The following is a 9,654-nucleotide window of genomic DNA, read 5'->3' as shown; positions in this document are numbered from 1 at the left end:
ATGAGATCATGACCTGAATTGAAGTGCTTAACCCACTGAGCCATCCAGACCCCCCTTAAAAACATTCTTTATAGGTCTTCCCCCCTCCTCTTTTTCAGTTCAACAAATTTATGAGTTTGTTCTTCAGGCCAGGAACTTTTTAAATAGAAAAGCAGGTTTCGTTTTGATGGGTACATAGTATTCCATCACTGTGGCTCTTTATGGCTTATTTAATCGTTCTATTAATGCTGGCCATTTGTCTTGTCTCCATCTTTTATTATTGTTAATTTTATTAAAAATAACCCTTTGTACATTAGATTTTTCTGTATCCAAGAGTATTCCTTTGGGGTAGATTCTCAAAAGTGAAATTTGAAGGATGCGTACTTTTTGAGTGCTGATAAGTAACCACATTAGTTTCTGAAAGGTGTTTTTTTCACCAGTTTAGTGCACCAGCCATGTGTGTGTGTTTCACAGCACCCTCCTGAGCACTGGGTATAATCATTTTCAATCATTTGCTAAGTGAGTGAACACCTATTCAATCTTGATTAAATGTTTTTAACAGCTTTATTGAGATATACATCACATAACCGTGTACTATAATTGGTTTTTGGTATAATCAAAGATAAGTATGCCCATACAGTCAACTCTAGAACACCTTCATCACCCCACAAAGGAATCCTGGACCCATTAGCTATTACTCCCTACTCTTCCATCCCCACCCCACCCCCACCAGCCCTAAGAAACTTCCAGTCTACTTCCTGCCTCTATAGATTTCCCTATCCTGGGCATTTTGTGTGAATGGATTCATCTATACCATGTGGCCTTTGGTGAATGGCTTCCTTCTCTTAGCATAATATTCTTAAGGTTCACCCATGGTGTAACATGGATCAGTAATTTTGGTGCATCCTAGGCAGAATGCCTGTGTGACCTGCCCCCAGTAAGAACCCTGGTGCCGAGTCTCCAACGAGCTTCCCTAGTTGGCAACATTTCAGAGGTGTTGTCACAATTCATTGCTGGGAGAATTAAGTATATCCTGTGTGTTTCCACCAGGACAAGACTCTTGGAATCTTGCGTCTGGTTTCCCTGTACTTCATTCCATGTATCTTTCTTTTCCCTTTGCTGAGTTTTGGCTTGTTTCCTTTCGGCCATGAGTATGACTATACGCTGAGTCCTAGGAGTCTTCCTAGGGAATCACTGAACTTGAGGGTGGTCTTGGGGACCCCCAAACTGGGCCCAATTTCATCCTTTTGCATGTGGATATCCAGGTGTCCCCACACCATTTATTGAAAAGACTCCCAGGGCATATGGGTGGCTCAGTCAGTTAAGCGTCTGACTTCGGATCATGATCTCACAGTTCATGGGTTCGAGCCTCGTGTCAGGCTTTGTGCTGACACCTCAGAGCCTGGAGCCTGCTTTGGACTCTGTGTCTCCCTTTCTCTTTGCCCCTCCCCCGCTCATGCTCTCGCTCTCTCTCTCTCTCTCTGTCTCAAAAATAATTAAACTTCTAAAAAATGTTTGTGAAGAAAAGAAAAAGACTCCCTATTGATTTGTTTTTGGAAAATCAGTTGTTAAAAATCAGTTGGCTGTAAATTTGGGGATATATTTCTAGACTGTCAGTTCAATTCTATTCATATGTGCTTATTCTTATGCCATTACAGCACTGTCTTGATTACTGTGGTTTTTTAGTGAGATTTTGAAATAGGGAGGTGTGAATCCCCTAACTTTGTTCTTCTTTTTAAAAAATGTCTTATGAATTTGAGGATGAGCTTGTCACTTTCTGCATAGAAACCAGGCTGCGATTTTGATAGGGATTGCACTGAACCTGTAGATCAGTTTGGGAAGTATTGCCAACTTAACAATATTAACTCTTTTGATCCATGAACATGAGATGTCTTTCCTCTTATTTAGAATTTTATTTTCTTTCAACAACACTTTCTAATTTCAAAGTATACATTTTGCACTTCTTTTGTTAAATTTATTTCTAAGTATTTTATTCTTTCTTGATACTTTCGTAAGTGAAATTGTTTTCTTAGTTTCCTTTTGGGATTGGTCTTTAACAAATGTATAAAAATAAAATTGCTTTTTGTCTTTTGCTCTTTTATCCTCCAATCTTGCTGAACTCATTATTACTTCCAATAGATTATTGGCAAATTCCTTAGAATTTTCTATATACAAGGTATGTCCTCTGCAAACCTATTTAATCTAGCTGTCTTTTATGTAACTTTTTTTGCTTAATTGCCCTGGCTGGAACCTCTAGTACAACATTGAAGAGAAGTGGTAAGAGTAGACTTCTTGTCTTATTCCTGATTTTAGGGGAAAAGCTTTCAGTCTTTCATCATTAAGTATGATGTTAGCGGTGGATTTTTTGTAGATGTCCTATATATCATATTAAGGAAGTTCCCTTCTGTTCCTAGTTTGTAAAGTGTTTCTATCATGAAGATGTTTTGCATCTTGTCAAATGCTTTTTTTCTCACATCTATTGAGATGATCATGTGGTTTTTGTCTTTTATTGATATGGTGTCTTACATTGATTCATTTTTTTCTTTAATGTGTATTTATTTATTTTAAGAGAGAGATAGAGAGGGGCGCCTGGGTGGCTTAGTCGGTTAAGCGTCCGACTTTCGCTCAGGTCATGATCTCGCGGTTCGTGGGTTCGAGCCCCGCGTCGGGCTCAGTGCTGACTGCCAGCTCAGAGCCTGAAGCCTGTTTCAGTCTGTGACTCCCTCTCTCTCTGACCCTCCCCTGCTCACGCTGTCTCTCTCTCTCTCTCTCTCCTAGAAATAAAGAAAAAACATTTAAAAATTTATTTAAAAAAAAAGAGAGAGAGAGAGAGCATGAGTAGGGGAGAAGCAGAGAGAGCAGGATTAGTCTCCATACTGTCAGTGCAGAGCTCAATGCAGGACTTGAACCTAAGAATCGTGAGATCATGACCTGAGCTGAAATCAAGAGTCAGGTGTTTAACTGACTAAGCCACCCAGGTGCCCCTACACTAATTCATTTTCATATGTTAACCCACTCTTATATTCTTTTTTTAAAAAATACTTTTAATGTTGATTTATTTTTGAGAGAGGGAGACACAGAATCTGAGGCAGGATCCAGGCTCTGAGCTGTCAGCACAGAGCCCGACGTGGGGCTTGAACCCATGAACCTCGAGATCATGACCTGAGCCAGAGCCATCCACCCAACTGACTGAGCCACCCAGGCGCCCCCTGCTCACAACTTTGTATTCCTAATCAATCTTACTTGGTCATGGTCTGTATATTAGATTTTCTAGTATTTTGTTGAGGATTTTGTGTCTCTAATCATAAGAAGTATTAGTCTGTAGTTTTCTTATGTCATTTTTGTCTGGTTTTTGGTATCAGGGTAATGCTGACCTCATAAAATGAGCTGAAAAGTATTCTCTCTTCTTCTTTTTTTTTTTTTGGAAGAGTTTGTGAAGAACTAGTATTAATTCTTTAAGTAGTTGCAGAATTAACCAGCGAAACCATATGGACCTGGGCTTTTCTCTGTGGGTAGTTTTTGTTCCACGTGGTTTTTAAGCACTTGAAATGTAGCTAGTATAACTGAGAAACTGGACTTTTAATTTCGTTTAATATATAACAAGCCATAGATGGTTACTGTCGACCGTATTGGACAGAACAGATCTTGCTTGGACAGTGGTTCTCAATGGGGCGATACTGCCCCCTGTCGTCATTTTGTGTTTGTGGGGGTTTTGAATCTCACTGTGAATGAAGGCAGCGGCCTTACAGGGTGAGGGCCAAGCCATACTGCTATGTGTAATCTTTTTTTTTTTTTAATTTTTTTTTAATGTTTTATTTATTTCTAGAGGAGAGAGAGAGAGAGAGACAGTATAAGCAGGGGAGGGTCAGAGAGAGAGGGAGTCACAGGCTGAAACAGGCTCCAGGCTCTGAGCTGGCAGTCAGCACAGAGCCCGACGCGGGGCCCGAACCCACGAATAGCAAGATCATGACCTAAGGAAAAGTCAGACGCTTAACCGACTAAGCCACCCAGGCGCCCCCCTGCTATGTGTAATCTTGTCCTGCACGGATAGTAATTTTCCTTGTCAGTGTCCCTGCTAGACATCCAGCATTGTTGTCAGATGCTAGAAATCTAACAACGTGTGGGGCGCCTGGGTGGCTTAGTCGGTTAAGCGTCCGACTTTCGCTTAGGTCATGATCTCGCGGTTCGTGGGTTCGAGCCCCGCGTCGGGCTCTGTGCTGACTGCCAGCTCAGTGTCTGGAGCCTATTTCAGAGTCTGTGTCTCCCTCTCTCTGACCCTCCCCTGCTCACGCTGTCTCTCTCTCTCCTAGAAATAAATAAAAAAATATTAAAAAAAAAGAAAAGAAAAGAAAAAGAAATCTAACAACGTGAGCCAAGAATCTAACTTCATTTTACACGTAAACTCAAGATCTATCTCGCTTGCTTTTCATATACACTGAGTTTTCCAGGAATTCAACCATCATTTACATTGAAGGAAGATTGTATTTTGTTTTGTTTGGCTCTCTACCAAGAGCTGTTCACTATATTTGGAAAAATCCCCTCACTGAAGGCATCCCTTATAGTAAAAATGTATTGTTTTCTGGCGGCATTGTAGCTGCCTCATTCACTGTGATTCTAAATATATGTAAAAAGGCTGAGTATATATACACATACCTCTTTCAAATGATCAAATATAAAGAAAAAAGTTCAACATCTGTTCATATTATAATTGTCTTCTCACAAATCCAACTAGGTCATTGTAAGTAGGTGCAAATCTCTGACTACTTCCTTGTATCTTCTAGGGAAACACACTGTATCATTTACATATTTAAGTACTTCTCTGCTTTGCTTTTCAAGTTTATTTATTTATTTATTTATTTAAAAAAAATTTTTTTTAATGTTTTATTTATTTCTAGGAGAGAGAGAGAGAGAGAGACAGCGTGAGCAGGGGAGGGTCAGAGAGACAGGGAGTCACAGACTCTGAAACAGGCTCCAGGCTCTGAGCTGGCAGTCAGCACAGAGCCCGACGCGGGGCTCGAACCCACGAACCGCGAGATCATGACCTAAGCGAAAGTCGGACGCTTAACCGACTAAGCCACCCAGGCGCCCCTATTTATTTTTGAGTGAGTGAGAGAGAGAGAGAGAGAAGGGATGCGTGAGCGGGGGAGGGACAGAGAGAAATGGAGACAGAGAATCCCAAGCAGGCTCCGAGCTGTCAGTATAGAGCGCGATGTGAGGCTCGAACCAACAAACCACGAGATCATGACCTGAGCCAAAACCAGGGGTTGGACGCTTTACTGACTGAACACCCAGGCACCCCTTAAGTCCATACTTAAATTTTTTTTATGTTTATTGATTTTGAGAGAGAGAGAGACAGAATATGAGCGAGAGAGTGGGAGACACAGAATTCGAAGCCAGCTCCAGGCTCCAAGCTGTAAGCACAGAGCCCAACATGGGGTTTGAACCCATGAACCATGAGATCATGACCTGAGCCAAAGCTGGACACTTAACCAACTGAGCCATTCAGGCACCCCTCAAGTACATATTTTAAATAAAGTATATTTTTCTTTTTCTCCTTTATAAATACAGCTCAAGCATAGCAGTATTTTCTAAAGCTGAATGTACATTTACTCTATGGTTCAGCTACAGGTCTATCTCACCGAAGAAGATAAGTATTCATGTCCACAAAAAGAGTTGTATAAAAATGTTGATAAAAGCGTTACTCATCATAGCTCCAGAGTGGGAACAACCCAAATCAACAGGAGAATGAATACATTGTGGCCTAGTTACACAATGGGAGAGTATTCGGCAATCACAACAGGAGAAACTACCCGTATGTGATAAATGGGTGAATCTTACAGGCTTCTGAAAGAGGCCAGACACAAAAAAGGACATGCATTATAATTCTATGTATATGAAGCTCAAGAGCAGACAAAACTAATAGATGATGGTAGAAACGAAAACAGTTGGTGCATCTACTTGTATGTATGTTGCATTGCCTTTCATTAGTAATCATAAGGACATGTTATTGATCATATAGTACATGAAATGAATTGAGGGAGGGGCACCTGGGTGGCCCACTGGGTTAGGCATCCAACTTTGGCTCAGGTCATGATCTCATGGTTCGTGGGTTCGAGCCCCGGGTCTGGCTCTGTGCTGACAGCTCAGAACCTGGAGACTGCTTTGGATTCTGTGTCTCCCTCTCTCTCTGCCCCTCCACTGCTTGTGCGCTCTCTCTCTTTCTCTCTCTCTCTCTCTCAAAAATAAACATTAAAAAATTGTTTTTAATGCATTGAGAGAGATACTGAGATGTATAAAGATTCTATAGCCCTGGGTGCCTGGGTGGCTCAGTTGGTTAAGTATCTGACTTTGGCCCAGATCATGATCTCATGGTTGATGAGTATGAATCTCGCATTGAGTCTCACGTTGGGTAAGCATGAACCCTGCTTCTGGTGAACATGAGCCCCACTTTGGAAGACCCGCTCTGTCTCTGCTCTGTCTCTCTCTGTCTCTCTGTCTCAAAAATAAACAAAACATTACAAAAAAAATTTTTTTTAAGATATTTGTTTTAAAAATGAGGCACCAGATCTACCAGGACTGAGGCTGGAGTTGAGTGAGTGAGAGAGAGCGTGGTGCCTAGGATTCAGTCCCAGAGAGGGGCCTTAATGCCCCCCTTCCCCTCCCCCACGCTCAGTTCTGTCTCCTCTCAGTCAGCCGCTTCCCTCTTACAATTATAATGTATCCTGCTTTGGTCAGCATTAGAAAGTAAAACAGTGTTTCCAGGAGAGTCTTCTGTGGCTTCTGAAGTACAGGATCTGTCACTAACTTAGCCATCACCTGCACTTTGAGTCTTGGTTTTCTCATCTGTAGAACGAGGTTAGTAGTAGCTGCTTTTCCAGCCTGCCTACAGGTTTGTCACGAGTTTCAGATGCCTTTATGCATATGAAATCGCCATTCAAATGCCAGCGATGACTAACACCTTTCGGCTTGCTGGCTGCATGACTACAGGCATTCAGAGAGAAGCGATCTGCCAAGGGGACTGTGACGCCCGCGTGAGCTGTAGGCACCGGACTGATCAAAGCTCTGCCAGGGTGTGCTTCCTGCCATGCGGCCACGAAGGACCCCATCAAAATCTAGGCATTAACAAAATTCACCTATTAAAAACGCCCATGTTGTGCTTGGCTCCAGTTTATGAAGCCCAGTTCTGCTCGTAAAGGAAGAAATTCTCAGCTTCTCTTTACTCTGCTGTCCTCATTCCCATCCATCCTATTTGGAAGACCAGATTTGTTTTTTTCACTCAAACATCGTGAGGCTCTAGCTCTAAAACAGAAAAGCTCTCAACAGTTTTGATGGCTGTAAAAGAATATTTGGGTTGGAATATGGGCTAGCCGTGTGATCTTGGGCAAGTCATTTGACCTTCTAGGTGTCACTATGCTCTTCTCTAAAGGGTTGTTGTAAAGGCATCTGGGTGGCTCAGCTTGTTAAGCATCCAGCAGCCAGACTTGATCTCGGCTCAGGTCATTATCCCAGGGTCATGGCAATGAGCCCCACATTGGGCTCCACACTGAGCATGAAGCCTGATTGAGATTTTCTCTCTCTCTCTCTCTCTCTCTCCCCCCTCCCTCCCTCCCTCTCTCTCTGCCTCTGCCCCTCTCCCCTGGTTTCTCTCTCTCTGAAAAAAAAAATGAGATAAGTCCATATGCCTTATAAAAAGAGCTGCAAAATTGGGGCGTCTGGATGGCTCAGTTGCTTAGGCGTCCAACTTCTGCTCAGGTCACTATCTCATGGTTCATGGGTTCGAGCCCCACATCAGGCTCTGTGCTGACAGCTCAGAGTCTGGAGCCTGCTTCAGATTTTCTGTCTCTCTCTCTCTCTCTGTTCCTCCCTCTAAAAATAAAAAATAAAGACATAAAAAAATTTTTTTTTGGAAAAAAAAGAAAATTCATCAACCTGTACACTTACCATCTGAACCTATGTTACACTTAAATAAAAAGTTTACTAAAAAAAAAAAAAAAAACCCTCCCTGTCAATTGATATTTTTCATACTGAGTTAGTTAAAGATTGGTTTAAAAAAATTGAGTATGAGATGATATATATATATATTTTTTTTTTGCAAATTGTCAGGGTCTGGAGAATAACAGGAAACCACACTAAAATCAGTAGCTTTCCTTTGGTATGAATTTGCATTTCTTCATCTTCAGTGACATTGATCTTTATCTCATCCAACCTCCTTTCCCCTTTACCTTGGGCTCCTTTGACAATTTCAATGCATTCTTTTTCTGTTTGGGGAGGTGATGAGGTTGATGTCAGGAATCAAATGGACCTGTGGGGAGAGGGGAAAGGAGGGAGGAAAAGAGAGTGAGACTGAGACAGAAAGAGGGAGAAGGGAAGAACAGGGATGACTGGCCAAGATGTGCGGAGAGGCCCTGCCACATTCTAACCCCAGTATACCAGCTGCTGAATGTGCCCTGAGCTCTCCTGTCTCCAGGATTTTCATATTCTTTTCCCTACTCAAAGTGGCCTCCTTCTTTCCTTTCAGTGCTGCTAATTGCTACTTTTCTTTAAGAGAAGCATTGTGCTTCCAATGCTAAACACCGGCCCAGACATGCAGTAAATACTGAATGAATGAAACCTTTAAAAATGTAAGACAGTCCCTGTGCTGGTAAAACCCCTGCTGATGGTTTCTTCAATCCACCTGGATTTAAATCCACAGGACTAGAAGGACCTATATGATCTGATATTATCTATTCCTATACTATTAATGCCTGCTAACTTTGCTGACAGCATCCTGGCATTCTCTTTACTCCCAGAACGTGGCCTCAGGGCCTTTGCACTTGTTGTTTCCCTTTCCTAGAAGAGTTAGGAATGCTCTTCTGCATGGCTCCCTTCTTTTTCTCATTTAGATCTCAACTCAAAGGTCACCTCTTCAAAGAGGCCCTGACCTTCCTATCCAAAATAACTTTCCCACCAAATCAGCTACTTTAATATCTTTATGGTGCTTATTACTATCTGAAATTATGCTTACTTGCGAATTTATGCTACTCCAATAGGCTATGAGTTCCTTGTGCAATTAGGGACCATTTTTGTCTTGTTCACTGCTGTACCCAGTGCCTAGAACACTGTTAGTTCATGGTATATGCTTGGTAAATGAGTATTCGTGGAATAATGAGTGAATACTAGCTAATTATTATATGCTTATTTTGTACAAGGCATTGTCCTAAATGCTTCACATCTACTAAGCCATTTAACTCTCATACACCCCATGAGGTAGGTGCTATTATTGTCATTTTATAGTTCGGGGAGAATGAAACGCAGAGAGATTAGGGAATTTGCCTAAATACACACAAAGTGGTGGAGGTAGGATTTGAATTCAAAGTGTGATTCGAAGTTTTATCTAAGGCTAGCTCCAAAATCTAGCAGTTCATCAGTATTACCTGGACACTTTAAAAAAAGTAAACCTCCGGCCCCGAAATTCTGATTCCGCAGGGTGAGGCTGAGTAACTGAGTAATAAAGCGTGACAACATCGCGCAGTTGGCTGGGAGACTCTTGAGGAACCGCCCTGCCTGCCAAGGTGACGTCAGGCCTGTCTCTGACCCCTGAGTGGCGCGAAGACCACTGGGAATTGTAGTCCCCGGTGTAGTTCGGCTGCATCTCCCGGAAATGACGTAAGTGTCCCGCCTTCTCTCTCCTTCCGT

The sequence above is a fragment of the Hyaena hyaena genome, unplaced genomic scaffold (assembly GCF_003009895.1).
Source record: "Hyaena hyaena isolate Hyena2069 unplaced genomic scaffold, ASM300989v1 scaffold_306, whole genome shotgun sequence".
NCBI lineage: Eukaryota > Metazoa > Chordata > Mammalia > Carnivora > Hyaenidae > Hyaena > Hyaena hyaena.
This window is presented reverse-complemented; position numbering follows the sequence as displayed.